Source organism: Symphalangus syndactylus, chromosome 4 (assembly GCF_028878055.3).
Source record: "Symphalangus syndactylus isolate Jambi chromosome 4, NHGRI_mSymSyn1-v2.1_pri, whole genome shotgun sequence".
NCBI classification, from domain to species: Eukaryota; Metazoa; Chordata; class Mammalia; order Primates; family Hylobatidae; genus Symphalangus; species Symphalangus syndactylus.
In genome coordinates, this window is record NC_072426.2 from 18,126,041 (window position 1) to 18,151,153 (window position 25,113).

General features: G+C 39.3%; 1 long non-coding RNA gene and 1 pseudogene across 3 annotated transcripts in view; one reads left to right on the top strand and one right to left on the bottom strand.

The window, feature by feature from the left end:
* The window catches only part of LOC129480432 (acyl-CoA-binding protein-like), a 38,065-nt pseudogene extending 27,709 nt beyond the window's left edge, over positions 1-10,356 (top strand).
* The window catches only part of LOC134736446 (uncharacterized), a 65,179-nt gene extending 40,392 nt beyond the window's left edge, over positions 1-24,787 (bottom strand). For 2 of the 3 annotated variants that reach the window (XR_010120446.1, XR_010120447.1), the window contains exon 1: positions 24,534-24,785. This is a non-coding gene — a long non-coding RNA (uncharacterized lncRNA). Of the gene's footprint in view, positions 1-24,533 lie in introns of all 3 variants that reach the window. The other variant, XR_010120445.1, reaches the window with a different exon arrangement.
* Between the last annotated feature and the right edge of the window lie 326 nt (positions 24,788-25,113).

Below are 25,113 nucleotides of genomic sequence, written 5' to 3' on the forward strand. Positions count from 1 at the left end.
CTTCTGGGTCCTAGTGAACGCCCCCTTGTATCCCTTTAGGCCCAAAGATATTGACAACCTTCTTGTTACTATTCTCAGGGTATTACACTATCTTTGGTTTCTTTCCATCCTGCTCACATTTGTAAATAGTTATTCATTACACATATCTTGACCTTCTACCTAATGTATGCCATGTGTTTCTTGCCACGTGGCCATGGGTGGTTGCCATGACTAATTCAGTCCGTCAGTGGGCAATACAATTATGTTCCTCTTAAATACTGTTAAAAGAAAAAAGTATATACCACCTAACTTGTAAAAGGATTTGTTGGACCAGCACTTGTCCAGTATGGTAGCCACTAGTCACATTTGTCTGAATTTAAATTAACTGAATGAAATAAAATTTGAAATTTAACTCTCAGTCCCATAAACCATATTTCAAGTTCTCAATATTCACGTGTGTCTAGTGGCTACAACATGGCACAGGGAAGACATCGGACATTTCCATCATTGCAGAAAGCAATGCTTTAGACAGTTATTTGTATAGTAAGTATGCAATTTAAAATCTACACTGGGACAACATTCATAGTTTTGAAAACTATTTATAAAATGAAAATTATTTTTCTCATATTCATTATCCTATAAAATCATTCCATTCAAAAATTATTTTCAAAAATAAATTTTTTCTTAAAAATTATTAATAAATACTATATATCTGATTTATGTAGACTGAAGCAAAATTTTTGTAAAGCTTATTTATGTTGAGTATCTGAACATTAAAAATAATATAAGCATAATGTATTGGATTGATTTCAAACATACCTGCTATATTAGTTTCCTGTGACTGCCATAACCAAATACCATAAACATGGTGACTTAAAACAACACAAATTGATTCTCTCACAGTTCAAGGCCAGAAGTCCAAAATCAAGATATCAGTGCTTCCTTCAGAAGCTCTAAGAGATTCTGTTCTTTGTCTCTTTCAGCATCTGACAGATGCCAGCATTCTTTGGCTTGTGACTGCATATGCCTCAATCTTCACATGGTTTTTCTTCTGCCTGTGTGGCTCTCATTTGTGTGTCCCTTATAGTCTACACTTGTCATTGGATGAGGGTCCCCCTAGATAAGACAGGTTGATATCCTCATCTCAAGATCTTTAACTTAGTTACATCTGCAAAGACCCCTTTTCCAAGTAAGGTAACATTCGCAGGTTCCGGGAATTAGGACATAAGCATTTATTTGGGGGCCACTATTCAACCCACTGTAAGGACCAAGAGTTTTTTCCATATCATATTTACTTGTGGCTTCTCTAATCAAGAGATGAGGGTAAACTGTATCTGGTCTGACCTTGGGACTTGTTTTGACTAATAGAATACAGCAGACATGACATTCTAGGACTTTTGGGTCCAGGCCTACAATGGTCACATAGCCTCTGCTTTTGATCAGAGGGAAAAACAGCTGCTATGTGAGGAAGTTCACTTATTTTCCTTAAGAGAGTGGCCACATGGAGAGAAAAAATCTCTGTTGCATGAGACACTATGGAGGGATGTAGAAAGAAGCCCAGCCAGCCCCTGAACTACAGGTAAAAACTGGAAGAACAATGGGACTATTTATGGAAGTTAGAAGACCAGTAAGCAAATTATTATTGGAGGCTGGAGAGGAATGCCCAATATTAAGTAGTGAGGAAACATTTGAAAAAACTATTATGTGCAGAAATATAAAGATAGAAAACATACTTAAGGATTTTGTGGATCTGGCTAAGCAGGTTTCCAGGCATTTTTTTTTTTTTTTTTGAGACAGAGTCTCACTCTGTCACCCAGGCTGGAGTGCAGTGGCGCGACCTCGGCTCACTGCAACCTCCACCTCCTGGGTTCACGTCGTTCTCCTTCCTCAGCCTCTCTAGTAGCTGGGACTACAGGCGCCTGCCACCATGCCTGGCTAATTTTTTTGTATTTTTAGTAGAGACAGGGTTTCACCGTGTTAGCCAGGATGGTCTCAATCTCCTGACCTCGTGATCCTCCCGCCTCGGCCTCCCAAGGTGCTGGGATTACAGGCGTGAGCCACCACACCTGGCCTCCAGGCAAAATTTTGCATGCGCAACTGGCTTCTGATATGGTTTGTCTGTGTCCCCACCCAAATCTCATCTGGAATTGTAGCTCCCACAATTCCCACGTGTTGTGGGAGGAACCTGGTGGGAGGTAATTGAATTATGGGGCAGATCTTTCCTGTGCTGTTCTCGTGATAGTGAATAAGCCTTGTGAGATCTGATGGTTTTAAAAACAGGAGTTTTCTTGCACAAGCTCTCTTCTCTCTTCTCTCGTCTGCTGCCATGTGAGATGTGCCTTTCACCTTCTACCAGGATTGTGAGGCCACCCCAGCCACGTGGAACTGTAAGTCCATTAAACTTCTTTCTTTTGTTGCAAATTGCCCAGTCTTGGGTATGTCTTTATCAGCAGCATGAAAATGGACTAATTGGTACTAGTAGAGTGGGATGCCGTTGAAAAGATACCCAAAAATGTGGAAGTGACTTTGGAACTGGGTAACAGCAGAGGTTAGAACAGTTTGGAGGGCTCAGAAGAAGACAGGAAAATGTGAGAAAGTTTGGAAGTTCCTAGAGACTTGTTGAATGGCTTTGCCAAAAATGCTGATAGCAATATGGACAGGCTGAAGTGGTCTCAGATGGAAATGAGGAACTTGTTAGGAACGAGAGCAAAGGTGACTCTTGTTATGTTTTAGCAAAGAGACTGGTGGCATTTTGCCCCTGCCCTAGAGAGTTGTGAAACTTTGAACTTGAGAGAGATGATTTAGGCTATCTGGCAGAAGAAATTTCTAAGCAGCAAAGCATTTAAAATGTGACTTGTGTGCTGTTGAAGGCATTCAGTTTTATAAGGGAAGCAGAGCATAAAAGTTCAGAAAATTTGTAGCCTGACAATTCAATAGAAAAGAAAACCCCATTTTCTGAGGAGAAATTCAAGCTGGCCGCAGAAATTTGCATAACTAACTAGGAGCCAAATGTTAATCCCCAAGACAATGGGGAAAATGTCTCCAATGTGTCAGAGGTCTTCATGGCAGCCCCTCCCATCACAGACCTGGAGGCCTAGGAGGAATAAGTGCTTTCATGGGCGGGTCCCAAGGTACCTGTGCTGTGTCCAGCCTAGGCTGTGGCTCAGGCTGTGGCTTCAGAGGGTGCAAGCCTCAAGCCCTGGCAGCTTCCATGTAGTGTTGAGCCTGCCAGTGCAAAGAAGTCAAGAATTGGGGTTTGGGAACCTCTGCCTGGATTCCAGAGGATGTATGGAAACACCTGGATGTCCAGGCAGAAGTTTGCTGCAGGGGCAGGGATCTCATGGGGAACCTCTTCTAGGGCAGTGCAAGAGGGAAATGTGTGGTTGGAGCCCCTACACAGAGTTCCTACTGGGGCAACATCTAGCTGGGCTGTGAGAAGGAGGCCACCATCCTTTAGACCCCAGAATGATAGATCCATTGACAGCTTGTGCCGCGCACCTGGAAAAGCCACAGACACTCAATGCCTGCCATGACAGCAGCCAGAAGAGGGGTTATACCCTGCAAAGCCACAGAGGCAGAGCTGCCCAAGATCATGGGAACCTACTTCTTTCATCAGTATGACCTGGATGTGAGACTTGGAGTCAAAGAAGATCATTTTGGAGCTTTAAGATTTGACTGACCCGCTGGATTTTGGACATGCGTGGGGCCTATAGCCCCTTTGTTTTGACCAATTTCTCTCATTTGGAATGGCAGTATTTACCCAATGCCTATACCCCCATTGTATCTAGGAAGTAACTAACTTGCTTTTGATTTTACAGGCTCATAGGTGGAAGGGACTTGCTTTATCTTAGATGAAACTTTGGACTGTGGACTTTTGAGTTAATGCTGAAATGAGTTAAGACTTTGGGGGACTGTTGGGAAGGCATGATTAGTTTTGAAATGTGAGGACATGAGATTTAGGAGGGGCCAGGGGCAGAATGATATGGTTTGGCTGTGTCCCTACCAAAATCTCATCTTGAATTGTAACTCCCATAATTCCCATGTGTCGTGGGAGGAACCTGGTGGGAGGCAATTGAGTTATGAGGGTGGGCCTTTCTTGTGCTGTTCTTGTGATAGTGAATAAGTCTCGTGAGATCTGATGGTTTTAAAAATGGAAGTTTCCCTGCACAAGTTCTCTTCTCTTGTCTGCCACCATGTGAGTCGTGCCTTTCACCTTCCACCATGATTGTGAGGTCTCCCCAGCCACGTGGAACTGTAAGTCCATTAAACCTCTTTTTTTTTGTTACAAATTGCCCAGTCTTGAGTATGACTTTATAGCAGGATGAAAATGGACTAATACAGCCTCTTATACCTACATATTATAAGATACGGCAAAAATGATATTGACTAAACAGGAATGATTCCATTTTCAAGTCAAATGTAGAGAAAATATTTCCAACTGAGGACTTGCTGAGTTGGAAAATAAAATATTTTCTCATTCCCACATTCTTGAGTTAGAAAAATGTTCTAAAAGTGAGAAAGGGCCCCAGGAAAAAGATGGAATTCAGGACATTGTCAATAAAACATGGCCTTAGTGTAAAGATCAAATCAACAGTGTGGTTACAAGTTCCCTAATTTAACTCAGTGCCTCATCAACCTTCTCAGCTAGACAAAACAGCTTGTAAGAATTTTAAGAATATTGTTCCACAATGCTCTGACTCAAAGCCTGCATTAGAGAGGGGCTTGTCTTGAAGAGGTTTGTATGTGTGACTTTTTCACTTATAATAAGATTTATTTTGGATTTCGGATTTAGAATTTGATACACAGGAAGCACATTAAATTTCTTAAGGTATTATATCAGCTTGAACTAAAAAGGACATGGAAGGTGAAAAATGAAAAAAGGTCTTTTTTTTTTTATTTCATTTTTCTCTGGGTCCTCAACTTGCTTTGCAAAAGGTAGACTGGGACAGCTACATGATGGCAAACATGGAAAATTTCCTGTGAACAAAGGAATATGATTCAGAGGGTGGAGCCCAGAGCCCTGCAAACAGAATTATAAGCTATTAGAAGCAATGGATTAGGTAATCACTTCCATACAGCAAAACTGAACCTGAATCAAGAAACATTCTTTGCCTCCAGATTAGGGGACACGGATAAGATGAGCCTGGCTGTATTTCAGAATTTCTGTTGACTAGTGACTGCTTTGTGCCTTCATTTCTCCCTTTTATAAATCAATGTCTAATGTGGTTATTCTAGTCTGTGTTCACATTATATTGTTGGGCATGGAGGTACAGATAACTTGCATTTTTGCTTCACAGTTCATATCAAAAGGAGCTGCACTTATGAAATTTCATGCACATCTGTATGATCCCAATGTAGATCAAGAGATACTGGGCATAGGATTTGATATTATAATTTGTTGAGACTTTGGGAGTCTTTGGAACAGTTGACTATAGTTTGCATATAGAAGTAATGTGAATTTTTGTGGCCAGAGGGCAGACTGTGGGAGATTGTATGTAACTACAGCCAGTAAGAATTATTCATGCACTTGCCAGTTCTCTGACCAAGAGAGCACATCTGTTTACTCATACCTTGAATCTGCACTGAACTTGTGATTTTTTTTGACAAGTTTAATGCAGCAGAAGTCATATTCTTGGATTTTTGAGCCCAGACATTCAAATGTCATATAGCTTCTGTTTTCGCTCAGAGAAGAAACAAGCAGCTATATAAAGAATTCATGTACAGAGAGAGCGTTTGCAGAAAGAGGCCCCAGAGTATAAGAGCCTATGAAGGGAGAGATAGAGAGGATCAGCCAGGTCCCAGCCACTTCAGTCAAACATTTGAGAAACGTGACATGTGAGCAAAGCTATCATGGATTCTCCAGTCAATGCACATGTTGCAGAAATGAGCTTTCCCTTTTGAGCACTGCTTAAATTCCTGAACAGCAGAACTGTGAGAGTTAAATGATTGTTTTAAGCCAATAGTGTGACGCAGGTTCACTGTGCACTGGTTACCAACTTGTCTGAATCCAGTGAGATAAAACAGTCACATACAAGTTCCATGAAGAAGGCTTATTACTTACAGATAGGGAGCAAGGGACAATAGAAGCCTAAGATTCACTATGAGCCAGTCCCCTCTCTACAGGGGGCAGGGGGTATCATACACCCATACCTAAGTAAATGTTTTATTTGAAAGAGTGCAGTTTACTGGGAATTACCAGCAAAGAAAAGAGAAGGTATTGAGTCCCTAGTAATTGTAGAGTTTGCAAAAAGTAAATTGATGATTGCTATTAAATAAATTATGTATCACAAAACAACATCAAATAGTTGAATAAACACAATGACGAGGAGTGACAGTGAGCAGGAGATTTGTGTCTCCGTTAAATAAAATAAAGATGATTTTTCTTGTAAATGGTCTTTTTGGAAAAACGATGCAAGTAAGCATAGACATTTTTGTCGCTTCTTCCTTGAAATCATGCATATATGCAACTGAGACACAGGCCATGATGCAGGTTAATAATGCAAATTATCAAGCTCATTCTCACTACTGAGAATCGTAACGATAAAGAGAGAACACACATCTTAACCCACTGGAACTTCCTAGCATGGTTTCCAGTTAAATATTCTAGTTAAATAGATAAAAATCTTTGATAAAAAATTATTTCATAAGTTTGTCACTTGTATAAAATAACACACCTAGGCCTTCAATATTTCTTATTGATAATCTCTTTTCTTTTCCTCTGCCAATATGTCATATTTCAATGTTGACATTTTAAACCCTTTGGTTTGATGAGGGGTTTTTCCACCCTGGAAAAATGTATGTAGTTGGATTCAAGAAGAGTAAAAGGTTTGTTCTTGAGTACATTGGGAGGAAGCTGATAGTGGTGAGAGATAAGAGGAGAACTACCAGAGGGTTATCCTGTAGGCAGGTGTGTTTTAGGAAAGAGAACATATGGAGGGTAAGGACCTGGATTCTTTAAAGAAATTATTTAATAATTTCAAATTTTATTTTAGGTTCGGGGGTACATGTGCAGGTTTTTTACATAGGTATATTGTATGATGCTGAGGTTTAGGGTATGAATGATCCCATCACTCAAGCAGTGAGCATAGTACCCAATAGGTAGATTACTAGTGGTCTCCAGTGTCTACTGTTCCCATGTTTATGTCCATGAGTATCCAATGCTTAGCTCCCACAATGCTTAGTTCTCACTTATAAGGAAGAACATGCTGTATTTGGTTTTCTGTTCTTGCCTTAATTCACTTAAGAACCTGGATTCTTTAAAGCCACCCCCTCCGACCCCACCCAACATGGTCTCTTAGGGCAAGTCGGCATGTACTCTGATATACCCAGACTCATTTGAAGAGTGCTACTTTACATTATCTTACATTTGGTAATCAAGCTTTTTAATTGTTTATCCACAATGGGTTAATAGCTACTACGCTGTCAGAGTCTGCAGTGTTGATGTATTCATTTCTGCCCAGGAAGGCAAGAGTATTTTGTGTGATTCTCATTTTGTGACTTGAAATTAGATGAGACTTCAAATTTACACATTTTCTTCCATTGCTCTGTGCTTTATTACATGGTTAAGTGCTTTAAGATTTATTAAATCCGGGTGTTTTATTTCTCAGTAATCACGAGAACTCACCTGATTTGATTATGCCAATCTGTTATTTTTAAGAATTGTTTTTTTAAATACTCTTTCCTAGTTAATATTGTATATGTGGCTTTCTTGGCTTAAAAATATATTAAGAAATGTTGTAATGTTATGAAAGATCATTTGAAAAAGTTTACCGAAGCATTTTTTTTCCTTATGCTATAACAAAGCTTAATAACATAGAACGTATTCTAGAGTAATATTTGGGGCAATTTCTAAAACACATTTCTTGCAGTGATCTCTACACTTTCCTCATGAATACAAAGCAATGTGTTTCTGTTTTTCTGGGCATAGAAGTGGATAGCACAATGATGTAACTCCTTATTCACAACATCATTGCAGCTCCATATTAAAAACATTTTTGCTTAAATAATGAGCATTTTTGCTTATCCATAAAGAACCCACATGAGACACAAAAAAAATGTCTTTCCCGGATGGTCCTTTTTGCATAAAAATTACTAACCCAGACATCAAAAGCAAACAATAAAGTGTTGAAATATGTAATTTGGGCCAAAACAACAGAGTCTTGAACTTCCACGGGCTTTGTGATTTTAAGAGAACAGCTGGGTGTGTGCAGGCACTCAGCCCAGCTATGACTGTGCACCTCTGTTGTGTTTCTTTTTCTATACAGTCACTATGGGTACAGTTTCCTTCTTTTGGAAATGGAAGCATGGTTATAATCATTCTTGAACTTGAGAAAGGCATAGGCATTTGCTTACCTTTTATAAAAGGGGGAAATCATTTTTAGTATTTATGGTGTAATCAGTTGTTTTTGTTTGCCTGCTATTCATTTGTGTTTTTGCTGGCAAAATAACCAATATGTTCCTTGGGGAACTACCCCTTTCTCCACAGACTCAGCCATGGGTGTCCCACAAGACATATAGCCTCGATTTCGAGTTGTCTAGGAATCAGCCATGTGTAATCTAATCACAACCTCAGTCATTTCCTCAGGATACACCCACAGTGCTGGAGGTACTGGTCCAAGGAAGTTTTGGTATCAGCTGTGCACTAAGTCCAGAATGAGTGTTTCCTCCATCTGATTAAGGCCCTGACACTGAATCAGGGTCACCAGTGCAGACTCTTCTCCCTTATCACAGATTCTATCTTTGGACTTAATTAGCTTTACTGGTCATCTTCACCAGGGCTTTGGAGGCCCATCAGGCCATTTTGACAACTCTGAACTTGAGAGTGGGAGTCTGAGTTGGACACTCCCTTGAGGAGGGCTGTGAGACACCATCTACTCAAAGGGCCAGAGTCCTGGTCTAGATCCCACAAAGATCCAATTATCTCCCCTTATCAGCTCATGGACGGTTATTTCCTTTACATTTATATCACACAAGGAACTGTTTAGGGATTCCCCCACCCACCCCGAAAAAGAAGCCAGCTCCAAAGGTAAGCTGACATCTCCATTATCAGAGACAGAAAACTATCAACAAGTTTTAAGGAACCTGTCACCAGTTTAAAAGAAAATAGTACTATATATACACATATATAGTGCATCTTTAAAAGAATTAGGCAGAGTATACATATTTAATTTTAAAACTATGATGATTGCTTCCTGCTCCTCTCCTCCTCTACAGCCTCCCTGGAGTCCTTGCAAGCTGGCCAGGATGTCTTGGGCTGAGTTTGAGAAAGCTGTGGAAGACGTTAAACACCTTCAGACCACGCCAGGGGATGATAAGATGTGTTCCTCTATGGCCACTACAAACAAGCAACTGTAGGCGACATAAATACAGAATGGCCTGGGATGTTGGACTTCAGAGGCAAGACCAAGTGGGATGCCTGGAATGAGCTGAAAGGGACTACCAAGGAAGAGGCCATGAAAGCTTACGTCAACAAAGTAGAAGAGCTAAGGAAAAAACAAGGAATGTAAGAGACTGGGTTTGGTTGCCAGCCACGTGTTTATCCTAAACTGAGACAGAGCCTTGTTTTTTCTAATACTGCAGGTGATGGAAACTAGGGAAAATAACCAGTTAACCCAGCTCCTCAAGGCTGCTCACCACAGGGCTCTCACAGATCAGGAGCTAAAACGATTACTGACCTTCCTTGAGTAGTTTTTATCTGAGATCAATTAAAAGTGTATTTGTGTTAAAAAAAAAAAAAAAAAAAAAAACTATAATGAACACAGGTTTTGGATAATTAAGAAGCAACCTCAACAAGTTTCTGAGATCCATTATTACAGAAGTATGGAGTAACAATTAACAGGGCATTCTACTCGACAGAAGCCTGAACACAAGATCATTTCTTGTATTTATTATGTATTTGCATGCACATTGCAAGAGCTGAAGAAATTCACTAAGTAGTCATAACCTTTGCTTTCTAGGAATCTCTAATACGACGTTAAAAGAACGGCATTTTCATGGTCACCCCAGTGTAAACCTGACACTCCCCATCATTACTAACATTCTTTCAGATAATGTCTGAATTTCCTCCCACTTTCACTGTGGGTATTGGGAGGGCAAAGAGTAGAATACAACAACTTAGGGAATGCACAAACATGGAATTGGGATTTGCAAATCATATTCAGGAAGAGACAGCTTTGGCTAGAGCAAGAGTTTTAATGATTTAATGGTTTTTAATATTTTTTTAAGGGCTCTGTTTAGATGTTTCGGGATTCTTTGAACTTCCCGTGGCACATGGGGAGTGGGCATCAAGTGGATGGGGCTGTGATGTTTTTAGACACTACAATGAACTGAATGTTTATATTTCCCCCCAGACTCATATGTTCAAATCCTAACTCCAAATGTGATGGTATTAGGAGGTGAGGCCTTTGGAAAGTGATTAGATCATGAGGATGGAACCCTCATGAATGGGACTAGTGCCCTAAAGGAACCCCAATTACCTCTCTGGCTTTCTGCCATGTGAGGATACAATGAGAAGTCAGCTTTCTGCAACCTAGAAGAGGCCCCTCACCAGAACCCAACCTTGCTGGTACCCTGTGTTAGTCTATTTTTGCATTTCTACGAAGAAATACCTGAGGCTAGGTGATTGAAAAAGAAAAGAAGTTTAATTGGCTCACAGTTCTGCAGGCTGTACAGGATGCATGGTGCTGGCATCTGCTTCTGGTAAGGAACTCAGGAAGCCTACAATCATGGCAGGAGGCAAAGAGGGAGCCAGTGTTATCATGTGTGAGAATGAGAGCAAGAGAGAGAGAAGGGGGAGGTCCCAGATTCTTTTAAACAACCAGATCTCACATGAACTAAGGGAGAACTCATTTACTACCAAGGGGATGGTGCTAAACCATTCCTGAGGGCTTCACCTCCATGATCCAGTCACCTCCCACCAGGCCCCACTTCCAACATTGGGAATCACTGTTCAACATAGATTTGGAGGGGACAAACTTTCAAACCATCTCATACCCTGACCTTGGACTTCCAGCCTCCAGACTATAAGAAATAGATACCCGTTGTTTATAAGCCACCAATCTATGGTGCCCTATTATAGCAGCCTGAACTGGCTAAGACAGATGCTATTTTTTCCATGTTCCAGGTTTCTTGCTCACCATCCTCATAATCTGGCACCTGCTTTTCTAGTTACGGATATATTAACAGCATATACTAGGAGGCTGTCAACTTAGGGCCTACCTTTTTTTTTTTTTTTTTTTTTTTTGAGACGGAGTCTCGCTCTGTCGCCCAGGCTGGAGTGCAGTGGCGCAATCTCGGCTCACTGCAAGCTCCGCCTCCCGGGTTCACGCCATTCTCCTGCCTCAGCCTCTCCGAGTAGCTGGGACTACAGGCGCCCGCCACCACGCCCGGCTAATTTTTTGTATTTTTAGTAGAGACGGGGTTTCACCGTGGTCTTGATCTCCTGACCTCGTGATCCGCCCGCCTCGGCCTCCCAAAGTGCTGGGATTACAAGCGTGAGCCACCGCGCCCGGCCGGGCCTATCTTTTTAAAGTGACCTTGAATATGTTTTCCCTTATCTAGAAAGATCTCTATAGTGAGTTGTTTCAGATATATGGGCTCTAGAACTAGACTGATGGATTCAAATACTGCCCTGCCGCTTACTTGCTCTTTTACTTTGAGTAAGTTAAATAACCTTTCTGTGCCTTAGTTTTCTCATCAGCAAAATGAGGGTAATATTAGAATCTCTCTCATAAGCTTGTTATGAGAATTAATGCACTAATACAGGAATTGGCAAATTTTTTCCGTAAAGAACCAGATACTAGTTTAGGCTTTGTGGACTATGTAGTCTCCTGTTGCAACTACTCAAGTATGCCCTTGTATGAAATAGAGTGGAAGCAGCCATGGATAATACCTGAATGACTTGGTGTGGCTATATTCCAATAAAATCTTACTTACAAAAACAGGCAGTGGGCTGAATTTGGCCTGCAGGATGTAGTTTGCCAATCCCTGGAATACTTGTGCACCAATACTTAGGCCCATTGTAAGAACTCCAAAAATATTAGTTTTTTTTTTTTTAAATCATTGTGGTCATTGTCATCAGCAGCAGCAGCAGCAGCAGCATCATATACTCATATACTCATTCAACAAAGGATAATAAATCCTATGTGCTAATTTTACTGTGTAGTTCTCAGTGTTGTTCAGACTTTGCTGCTTCTATGCATTTCCTACACTCAGGGCTCAGGTTCTCAAACCTTCCACTAAACTTCCTCTACCGGCAGACGGAGTAAAACTTCATCCTATGGTCCTGGGGCTGGCAATAGCCCTAAATGCAGAACATGCCTTTCAAGTGTCAGATTTTATCTTAAAAATCCATGTAGTGTTTGCATTTTACTCCTTAGTATATTTGTGTTTCCTTTAATACAAAAAAATGACGACTGAAACCATTCATCATTGAGTAAAACTGACCATGTTTACCAAGCAAGCATCTTCTGGTTTTCCATCACATGTACATTTATATAAATTTGAGAAACGATGCCTATGATAACAGGATCTTAAGCTTTGAGGTAGGTAATCTGCTTAGAGTTTAATAGCCTTGGTATTCTATGTGGGTATTAGATCTTTCTTAAACACAAAGAAAGGGAATAAAATTAGACAACATAGACACCAAAAAGTTCACTGAAAAATTTAGGCAACTCCATTCATTGTCTTTCACTTGGCAGGTGACAAAGTATGTGTCTGGACTCCTGCAGCTCTGATCTTACCCTCATGGCTCAGGAGTGTTGATGACATCCAAGAAATCAGCATGTGCCCATTAAGTCATATAAAAAATAAAATTATAAAAAAATATGAAAGAGAGAGTGTGTGAAAGGGACTATGAGCTGAAGCATATAAAATTTTCAATATTTGACCATTTGTGGCAGTTTCTATGGTTCAACCTAATACTTCTCCAAAGCTTGTTAACCAGCAATGGGCATAGCACTGATTTTTAAGTGAAATATTACCACTGTAGGTCATGATAAGAATAGCACTTTCGGGCTGGGCACGGTGGCTCACGCCTGTAATCCCAGCACTTTGGGAGGCTGAGGTGGATGCATCAGGAGGTCAAGAGATCAAGACCATCCTGGCCAACATGGTGAAACCCCATCTCTACTAAAAACAAAAATTAGTCGGGTGTGGTGGTGTGCGCCTGTAGTCCCAGCTACTCAGGAGGCTGAGTCAGGAGAGTTGCTTGAACCAGAGGCAGAGGTTGCAGCGAGCCGAGATCGTGCCATTGCACTGCAGCCTGGCAACAGAGAGAGACTCCATCTCAAAAAAAAAAAAAAAAAAAAAAGAATAGCACTTTCAGACTCTGTTTAAAAAGTGCCCCCAGAATACAGAATGTGGAAATAGAAAGCAAAAGTTAGTGGGTAATGCTGAAAACAATCAGAACAGTAGCCTAAGGGTTTGAATTGTGATCATGGTTCATAGTCAGAATAGATATGGTTTCAGACGTTTTTGAGAAATGATCCTTGTGGGTGCTTCTTGATCCAGCAGGTGCTAAGAAATAAAACATCAGGACCAAAAGAATTAGCCTTGAGCATTGTATGAAAACACTTGGAAAGATGAAGTCCCCTGTGCCATAAGCAAAGTGCATTTATTCAACCATTTTATCAGTGTGAGGTGGAGAGAAGCAGATGTTGTTTTACTCTTACTCTGTTGTAATCAGTTGCCAGACGATACTCTGAAGACATATGACAAATTTCTGTTAGCATTTCCCCTAGTAGCCAGCTTAGCACCCACAGCAGACTTTTCAGACTCTTATATTCTAACCAAGATACATTCTTTCCTAACGGTCGTTTAAATTCCAGTTCTTATCTCAAATCTTAAGTTTTATATAGTGGTGAATAAACTGGTGATGAAACCACACAGATAGAGAAAGTAACCAAACTCAATAGCACCATTGACATATGAAGAGTGTAAGTATGAAATATGCATGAAATTTTGCAAGTTAGGGCAGATCAGCCCTATATGAGTCTTCAGATATTAAATTCCTGAGTCTAGATCTGGAGAAATAGAAGCTCAGAGTGAGAATTTGGGTAATCAAGGAGGAAAGCAGAGCATTTCTAAGCACATGTGAGTGTTTCTGCCTGTGGAATGGCACACTTTATGTAGCCTTGGAGTTTAGATTTGCCGCCTTCATTCTGTCTTAGATTGTATGACTTGAAGCTTCAACTGACAAGGCAGGGGGAGAAAAACAAAACAGTTAAACCAATTTCAGAAGAATATGTGAAAAACTAGTCAACATTTTATGATGGAAATAACTGTCAAGTTGACAAGAAACTTGGCCTCCCACTATATCGAAAATTTGATCCAAATGGAAAACATTTTCTAATTAAAATTCCTAAACGTACACAGAAGTTAAAAAGGATAGTTTTAAAAACCCACCTATATTCAATTTTCAAAATGTTTCCCTTCTTGCTTTATCTACCCCTTTGGTTGTTGAGGTGTTTTAAAGCAAATCACAGTTGCACATCATTTCACTCCCATCCATACTTGGGTCTGCATTTCTTAAAAATTAAGGATATTTTCTTTTATAACTATACTGTCATTTGGGAAAAATTTTAAATGATAATTTATCACTAAAAAATGTGTACTGACTGTTTATCTTCCTCCTCATTGCAAAAATGCATATAATAGGAGAAAAAGAAAAATAAGGGTAAGAAAGCAAAGTGAAGCCAGGAATAAAAGTATTGAATATCAGTGTATACAGAAGGTCCCATTCTAATCTTAAACCCAGTCGCTTGCTTCACCGGGACCAAGGCAGGAGGGAAACTCTGGCAGTCACAAGATTGAGTGTTTATGAAGGGGAAGAGCATCATTTCTCTGGAGAACATAGCTTTTTCTGTCTGTACGGTGTGTGGGGAATTTCTCCTGGATGTCTTCATGAAGAAGACGGTATGAGATTTATTGGACAATATACTTTACAAAATCCCCACAATAAATACAAAAGAGGTTTTGTGCCACTCCTCGTTAGAGTGTGCTCGTTGCATACCAAGGTCTAACGCTGAATCCAGCTAAGTAAAAGCTGTCTGACAAGGGGCCAGAGCCGTGTGTCATGTCCGCCTGGTGGCTGCCATCCCAAGGTACAGCAGAAAGCCCATTCATTTAAAATAAGCTTTTAAATCTCCCTCTCAGACTCCCAGTGTCCCAATTCCCCCATTAATAATACAGCCCTAATTTTAAAAACTTGAATCCAGCTGTTACTACTTTTAAATGCTGTTATCCATTGCAAGTCAGTGTGGCACCAAATGTGTCTCCCACGTTCGTTCATCATTTATGAGTTTGGCGCAGCCACTGGGTTTTTTCCTCTGTTGTTCAGGAGGGTTGCAAATGCCAAAAGCCATCAATCTATGAAGCAAATCAATGTGAACAGCTATTGCGGGGAGAGCTAACCCTGCAGCTATCTGCTATTTTTTTTTTTTTTTTTTTTTTTTTTAAATAGAAGCTGAGCTTGTCTTTGGATCTAATGACTGGAATACCCATGGACTAAAGGGACTGTCTCCCTACAGCTTTTAGAAAATTCTCATACTCTGGGCCAGCTTAGCCGATAGTTTCCAAGCTGCGGGAACAGCTTGAGGCTGAGGGCGGTGGTCCTGCTCCGTCAGTCGTGGGAACCAGGGGGCTCCCGGCATCCTCGGCTCTCTCACCTCCACGCTGCTGCTGCTGCATTGATCCTCGACTAGCGCTCTGACTCCTCAACCCTCTACCACCTACCAGCGATATCTCTGAGGATGGTGCAAAATGGAATTTATCTGTGCCCTTGGTGTGTGTAACATAGCTCATCATGCTTTTAAAGATCTTCTCCTGGTTTCTGCTAACAGCCTTTGCTTGCTTCCTGCAGTTCTGTTCATCACACAGCTAAATAAACCTGCTTGACGTTGCCATCTCTCAGGAGTCCAACCAGAAAACACACTGAAATCATATACTTAGGTGAGATGACATCAAGGAACAATGAGAAAAAACAACTCAATAACTAGGAAAAAAATTTTGAATGCACAAATATTTTCTTGTCAAACTTTAAAAAGAGAAAGACAACAAAAATATTTTTAGAAATTTGAACATACCCACAGTGGTAAAATATGTCCTGCTCCCACATTGCATATTTTCCTGGGTATAACATTCCTATTTTAAAATCGTAGCAACAGATTCAAGAAACAAATGTCTTTGAAAATTCCATTTCATGGAAGTGTCACTGTATGCATTTAAACTTTTTTCCTACTGAAAATTATTGCAAACAGCATGAAAAACGTCAACACAGGAAACAGAATAAAAGTAATGGATGATCTTAAAAAAACAGAGGGATAAAAATGTCCATGAAATACTATGCTCAAATGACTAATGTTAATATTTAGGTTAAATTATTCCCTGTAGGCAAGAATATAAGTAAAATGCCCACAGAGTAATACATAAAATACTAGTAGCAGGGGAAATAAAGTTAGAAAAGTCAGTAATATATCCAGATCATTTTAGAAAGCTGACAGAGAGAATATCCAACAATGAAATAAAATTTGTTCATATTGCAAAAGAACAGAAAGTTTCAGATTACTGTTGATTTTTCCACTATACTCAAAACATTATTAGATGTTTTATGTTGCTTTTGGCCTATAATATCCAGATTATCTGTTCTGTTTCCTCTATCACTTTGCAGATGTCTTACTTTTAATTCTGTCACTCTCTCCAATGTATATACTCATTCACCTATTTTTAGATTTCTATGTATAATTAAACAGTATTCATTCATTTTCCTAAACACAGCCTTTTCTTTGGAATCTTTACCATTAAAAAGTCTGGATGTTGAATCCTACTTTTCTGTTTTCCCATCGACATTTGCTTTCCTAGATTCCAAAATAGCAAGTATCTCAAACGTACCTCGCCATTACTCCATTTTAATTGAAGGCTTCTTGTTAGAATTATGTTCAGGACCCTGGGAGTTACAGTACAATGAAGAAAGTCACAATTAAATAAACAAAATAAAAAATAAACTGGAGGGTAATATGTAGATATTTGTCTGCAGGAGGTGAAGTCCAAGCTCCCTGTTAAAGAACAGGAAGGATTTAAGTGCAGAGAAAAGGGGAGGCTGTTTCTATGTACCAGGCTATGTCACCGCTTATAGTTGCTTACAGCCAATTCCCATATTAATCTCCTTATATCTTTGTATGTATATCCTAACAGTCCTGTTTCTCTGGAGAACCCTAACTAATACAGAGAGTGAGCTGTTTATCATTATCAGAAGGGCCTTACAGTGACATAGCCTGGCACATAGAAAGGGTGTTATGTACACCACTTAGCTGCAGAGGGGAAACCTAGACGCTAGAGGGATGCCTGGCAGAGAGAGGGATAGAAACAGGTTTTCTTTGCTTATGATCGATGATCATAAAAGCCATACTGCTGACAAAGTCCAGCGCCAGCTCTAGAAGCTGTTGTATCCAACCTGCCCTCTTTAGTTCCACTGGGAGAAAGCATGGTCATTTACTCACTAAATACACCCCAAACCACACCAGAAGAAATAGGACCCTGAGGTCAGGGCCCGTGATGAGCCACTCCAGGGGAGCCCTGAGCATGATTACAGTGTTTGGTAATGAAATGTTCCACACTACTCTAGATGTTACGTTGCATGTTGACTACCCAGCTCTCAACACACAGAGAGCCCTTCTGGAACTCATCAGCATCTCCATCTACCATCGCTGAGTTTTTTTCATTCTAATTAAGGGTTTCCAATTCTTAATTGCCTAAATCTCTCTAGGGGAGTCTCAATACACAAATCACAGATTGATTTGTTTGTAGTGGGACAAAATTACTGTTTTCCCCATAGTTTTAAATTCTCCTCTAAAGATCTATAAGAACCCTGTGATTGGGGTCATTCTTTATATAAAGTAGTAGTGTATTACAGAAGGGAAGATTCTGAACAACCCAATCCATCTGTAGACTCACCATAGTACAGTACACCAAGGTTTACAACCAGGCTCCAAGAGTGGAATAAAGAGAGGAATGAAAATTTGAGAAAAGCCTTTGATTTTCTACTCAATATTCTAGGAAGTGAGGGTGAACATTCACTCTTTCTTTAAAATCAAGCCCAGAATCCTTCATATTTTTGTCAGTGGCCATAGAGTATATTAACATCCTGGAAAGTCAGTTGTTCCAAGGGCACTTTCTAGATCCTATTGGCCAGAACACTGTCTTCCTTAAACCCAGAACCATGGCTTCCACTGCTCAATCAACAATAAATGGTTGCCTCCATTCTGGCAGAGCTAGATGTCTGTAGAACTGATTGTCATGAAGAAAAACCTTTATCATTTTTTCTCCAATTTTTCCAGCTATCCAAGGACATTTACATTCTCAGTTACAATGAGTAGCAAGGCATGCAGCTATTATTTTAAATTCTGGGCATCATTCTAGAAATATATGAATTAGGAATAATATTCTGTGGAAGGATGTCTAAGTATTGCAGGGGTTATTTGGACATCAGTGACAGCCTGGTACATACTTCTAGTTGAAATAGTTAAGAAATCATATACTAGCTTCCATTGAGTTGATCTAGCTAGGGCCTCATTTTCATATCCTACCATTTTGAGAGGTAGCAGTTCTTTAGAAAAAGATTGGTTCTAAGTGTCAGAAATGACAACTCATGTCAATCTGTGTGCTAACTTCCATCAGAATACCTCTTGTTTTAGTATTAGATATGGTTGAGTTGCACACAATTGTCATATGACTCAGTCATCCTAATGATTTTTCATTCATTTTTTCTTCTCTCTCTTTTAATGGTCAACTGATTAAAATAAGATGAACACAGAGCCTCCCGGCAATGAGTATCTCCGGGTGCACTCAGCGCCCTGGCTTCCGCTTTGGCTTATCATCTAACAATGCCTCTGACTCAGACTGTCTCCCACCAAGGCTGGATTTTGGCTGCCTGTTTCTACCGTGTGATCAAGACATTGGATGTGCCCAGATCCCAAGGGCCTTTCGCTGCCCTAGACACTCCTATCTAATCAGTATGAAAAATGTCCAATGTAGTAAATGCCACTTTAATTATAAGCTTGCTTCAACTGGATTAGAATCAAAATAAGCATGCTTAAGACAAAAATTAGATCTGAGAGAGCAAAAGAGCTTCAGGGACAGGAATCCATTTCTAGTTCATGATTAAGTGATTTTCTTCTGTAATTCTCATTTTAATATTCTCGTTTCCACCATAAACCTACACCATCATCCAATACCATGCATTTTTACTCAAGTAATTGTATTCTTTTTACTTGCCTTTCTGGTATGACTTCAGTTATACTGCCTTTCTCCACTTCAGGGCACCCCTAGTTTTGGACGCAGATGCTAAGCGTTAAAGCTGTAACAGTAGAGGTTAGTAAGCAGTGGGAACAGTGGCTTTAGAGTTAGACTTGATTTAAAATTCTGGCTCCAACACTTGTTAGCAATGTAATCTTTCACACCCTATTTACCCCTCTAAGCTTCAATTTCCTAGCTATAGAATAGAGGGAAATAATAGTTATTTTGAAGGGTGATTTTAAAGACAAATCAACCAATGTTGATAATGCCTTTGGCAAGAGGCCTGGCGAATGCAGTATACCACCTGACAAATGCTACTTGTTGATATGAGTAGCAAGATGCTCACCAGATCCATGTGTAAATCTGGAATCAGGAAGACTCAAGCTCAGACACCATCTCTAGCACTTAAGAGTTTTGAGGCTCGGGGCAAGTCGCTTAACCTCTCTTTGTTTTGCTGGCTCTTTTGCAAAATGGAGATAAAAACACCTGTCTCACAGGTGTCATTTCTGGGTGCTGTGTTGATTAATACAAGCTTCTTCCAAAAGTTAAGACTCAGTAGTATTTGTTTATAATGAATAAAGTGACCACCACCTGCCTTTGAAACACCCTGCTAATGAGAAAGAAAACATGATCATCATCTAAAGCTTTCCAGCGGCAGGTATTCTTGTTCTGTCCTCATGGCCATAAATAACACCTTCTATTCAGTTTGTCCAAATTGTTCCCTACCAGACTTCCGACTACAGGCCAGGATCTCTGGCACTAAAACAGGCAGAGTAATGAACAAAGTGTTCTCTGCTTTTTATGCATTCTACAGATTCGGAGTACAGTAGGAGGGTAACCAGTGCAGCTGAGCCTAGGTCAAGGGTGATAAGAGACTCCAAGAAACCACAGCGGTCTATTGTTGAAAGTGTTGAAGAACCAGATACCTCAGTTGTTCTAAAAATAGGGGTCCTTTTTCTAAGCAGATATAAAAATACCATCTAGAACACCATCTAGAAACCAGCTATATCATAACAAGATACATAGAAGACAGAGTGTGATGGTTAATTTTACGTGTCAATTTGACTGACACATTAAGGGATGCCCGGATAGCTGGTAAAACATTTCTGGGTGTGTCTGTGAGGGTGTTTCTGAAAGAGAATGGCATTTGAATCAGTGGACTGAGGTAAAGAAGAGCTGCCCTCGTCAATGTGGGCAGCATCATCTAATCTGTTGAAGACCTAAACAGCACAAAAAGGCAGAGGAAGAGCGAATTCTCTCTCTCTCTCTCTCTCTCTCTATGAGCTGGGACACCCATCTTCTGCTCTGAAATACTGGAGTTCCTGGCCTTCTGACTCTGGGACTTATGCCAGCAGCTCCTATTGTTTCTCAGGCCTTTGGACCCAACCTGAATTACAGTCTGAATTCGGAGTTCTCCAACTTGCAGATGGCATATGATGGGACTTCTTTGCTTTCATAATCATGTGAGCCAATTCCTATATTAATCTCCTTATATATGTACATCCTACTGGTCCTGTTTCTCCCGAGAACCCTAACTAATACAGAGAGTGAGATGTTTATCAGTAGCAAAAGGGCCTTGTGACGGGTATACTATTGTCCCTAATTATTTGCTGCTACTCTCTGTGAGAAGAGTATACTTCTCCACCCCATTGATGGCAGGTTTGGTCACATGACTTGATTTGGCAAGTGAAATATGAGCAGTATGCCACTTGCAAACAGAATCTTTGAGAGCCACTGGTAATTCCTTGCTCTTAGACATTTCTTCAAAACATCTTCTCTAATGATTTCCTTATGCAGACCAGAAGTCCCTGTTGGACTTAACTGGACTCTTCTTGAGAAGGTTGCAGAGATAAGCTAGTAGTATGTTTAGCATTTCACTTTACCGTGTGGGAGCACGTCGTCCTCAACTTTGGTTTTCAGTCAACACAAACTTACACACACACACACACACACACACACACACACACCCCTCACATATATTTATGTTTATATATTCTAGACTGTGGAGTAAATTCTCTGTCTTTTGTTATTTTCTGTGAGATCATGTAACTTCTTAATGCAGTTGGAAAATGTGGTGCAGATGATACTGTCATAAATGAAAGAACTTCATCAACCTCTAATTAGAAGTTGAATAACTATGTGAACAGCCTAATAAAATAGCCCATTTTAGTAATCTACAACAGAAATTAGTTCAGAGAAGACTTTATTGAAAGGATAAGACTAACAAGCCCTAATTAAATGCATTTTAAAAATATTTCCTTAACTTCTGGACCAACACTGTCCAGTAGAACTTCCCACAATGATGGAAGGATTCTACGTCTGTGCTGTCTGATATGGTAGCTGCTAGCCATATGTGGAGTACTTGAAATGTGGCTAGTGCAGCTCTGAAGATGAATTTTAAATTAATTTACATTTAATTAATTTACATTTAAATTTATATAGCCCCACATATAGCTAGTAGCTACTGAATTAGTGCACCCAAGAGCCTGCATTGAAGGAGTATCTTTTCCTAATAACTGAAGTATTCTTTATGTTACTATATTTGGAACTAAGAAGCTTATATGTATGTATATCTATAAGCTTATATTCATATACATATAGGCTTCTTAATTGTATGCACACACATACACATACAAACACACACATCTATGCATACCCATGTCTATATCTTTCTAGTTATCTATTTATGCAAGTACCAGACAACCTTGCCCTTTTTTGTTTAGGCAACCATTGTATACCATTGCAGAGCCGAGAAAGTATTGCCTGTTTTGTTCCAGACTTCCGGGGAGTACGGATACTCCCATTGGAGAGCTAATCTAGCTTTAGGGAGAAAATCTTACAGAAAAGTATTTCCTCAAGATGAAATTTGCAAAAATATAGTACCACATTTTAGAATCATAAGTCAAAGATGTTCTTATTCAATCCATCCATTGATCTAGAAAGAACTATTCCCAAATTATCCTGACAATTTCCAATACTATATTAACAAATCTCTGTACTTTAGCTCCTCATCTTTTTACGAGAAATTAGTTCTTCAAATGACCAGATTTTAGTTGCCCCTAGTCCTTAAATTGAAAATGAACTATATTTTTATTTCACTATATAAAGGAAATTATATACCTCATTTTTAAGGAACACCACTGCAAAGGTATAATGTTCTGAAATCTGCTGTAATTATAAGAACATGGGATTTGGAAAATAATTTGGGTTGTGAAGACGTAATTATTTGGGAAGCCTGGAAAGCTGGAGGTAGGTCTACTATCAGGGACATTTAGACACTGATGGTCTTTACTATCTGTGGATATGACCTTCCTGGTGGACTCTCTCAGGGAGCAGAGACCAGGGAAACCCTTGTTAGTCAGGCCGTATTGGTCCTGCCTTGGAGAGGTTTCTTTTTCCTTGGCTAATTAACTAAGACATTTAATCTATTCTTAATGTGGGTGTGGTGTGTTCTTTTTCACTTCATTATAGAGCATCAGAAAGACCTGATTCTACTTCCTAGTGTCAGTGTGAGAATTAATTCATCTATAGGATTTAGTACAGCAACTAATATCATGCCATCAATAAATAACTACTGATTTTTAAATTGAGTTTTAAAAGTAAAACGTAATTTTAACTAAAGAACAAAAATGCCTCTAAGAAACATATGATCTTTTGGAATAAAGTAAAGGGCTATTCATTAGAAAAAGACAAAGCTATACCAAGCATACTGACAACAAAGCCATCCCCAAATGTAAGATTTTAGTTTTCTATTAAAAAATAGAATATAATGGAATGACTCAGTTCAAGATCAAGCTCCCTTCTATGGATAAGGTAGGCACGAACAGCATTGACCTTTATTAATATGAGAAAAGGAAATTAATGAATATAAAGCAGGAAAGCTGAGACACTCTGAGGTTTCCATGAACTGCTTATGATTGCTCACATGCCAGACTCTGGAATATTTCCTAGATTTCATCTCTAGTTTCCCTCGGCCCAGCTGAGTGTAATTAATAAAGCTCTAAGCACCTGCAAGAAGCTCCCAGTATTGTTTTAGGAAACCTTCTCTGTAGGCTAGTGGGAGAGAATGCTAGTTATCAAGTCTTACCTCCATAAAGGAAGTAATGCCGTCAGTAGGATTAGTCTCAAATAGTCATTGTGACATCTTTCAGTTGGATTTTTCTCAACTTAGAAATCAGGTTTTGAAAATGTTAATACACTTTCAGAAACAAACCTGAAGAAGCTAGTGACATTTTCCAAAGTAGCCGACCAGCATCATAACCTCGTTTAAGTAATGAAGAATTCAGACTTGTAGCAGAAGAATATGAAATGTGGGAGCAGCTATTTTTACAATGTTTAATGTAAAATGTCTATCAATCTTATATTGATTATGTCTAATGTTAAAGACAATACATCAAGATTATTTCTCAAAATGTAAATAGAGCAGCAATCAGAAAGAGCGGATTTATCAGGAATATGTTTTATATTTGTTGTGCCTTTATTCCCCAGGAAAAATAAAAAACGATGTGCAGCTAAAGTGTCTACTTGACTGCCTGATGATGATTAACATTTAAGAATTTGCCCTGGGGAAAATAAGGTGGAAATTTAAATAGTGTTGCAATTTGCCATCAGTGCTGTTTTTCACTGCCTATTTCCAAATGAGGACACAAGTAAAAGATAGTGAGGAAATCGCATGGACTATATAATATCCAGTCCAACCCTCTTCCTCTCATTGATTCTGTAGATACATGCTGGTTTAACTGCATAGATGACTTTGTTTTTAAGCTGTTAGTCTTTAAAGAAACTTTAAATCTTTCTTATTTAGCAAATATTCCTATAGTCTTTGGATGCAAAGTGTCTACATGTACACATAGACACAGAGATATAGTTTATATTCATCAAACAGAATATCCATTCATTCCAAGTTGCAGAGTCACATCCTCTAAGAAAACATTGACTCTCCTGATAATATACATCCCTCCTCCCTTGACGGATTATACCATCTAGTCCCTTTACTTCTGAACCCCAGCAAAGGGTCTACTATCCTAAGAGATGAATCTAATTAAATTTTAGGGCATACTCAAGTGCTAGAAATAAACAAAATAAGACAAGAGCTCACGTATAATAACAATAGTAATCCCCACAGCAGTCATTTAAATTAATGCTTGTAATCAAGCAACGTAAACACCATAATGCAAAAGCAGAACTAAAATCAACATTCCACCCTATAAAACAGAGGGTGAGGGAGGGTGCTGGTAACATTGACAAAGATACTTTTACTTTACCCATGTCAACATCAGACTGTCTTGTTCTCTCTAGGCTTGCTTTTCATTCTTTGGTATGACAGTTCTGATTCTTCAGCCTCCCCATGAAGAAAAGAAAAATTCTCTTGAAGCTGAACTAAATTCATCAGCAAATGAAATTATATTCATTTGATAAAATGCTAAATGGAAAAGGCAGGTTTATTTTAAGCCGTCAACAGGCTGTTTTAGTTAATCATGCACAGCCCAGAAGACAGGAGTTTGGTTGCTAAGAAAATGTTTGGCATGTTTCCATGAGATCCATGTGACGTGAAATGCATCTGTTCATTTCAATAGTGAAATAGAAAAAAATAAAATAAACAGTGCAGGGTATATTTGGTGAGTCACTGTGGAACACAGGGCCAAAATAACTTCTGTGTTGTCAGTTTATTCTATACAACCTCATTGTTATGACGTTAGCCTTTTCTTATAATTCAAAAAAAATTTATTTTAATAGTGATGTTTTGTTAGAAAATTAATACAAATTCATTGTAGATAAATCAGAAAATACAAAATAAGAAAACTAAAATCTGCTGTAACACACACACCCACACAAATACCAATA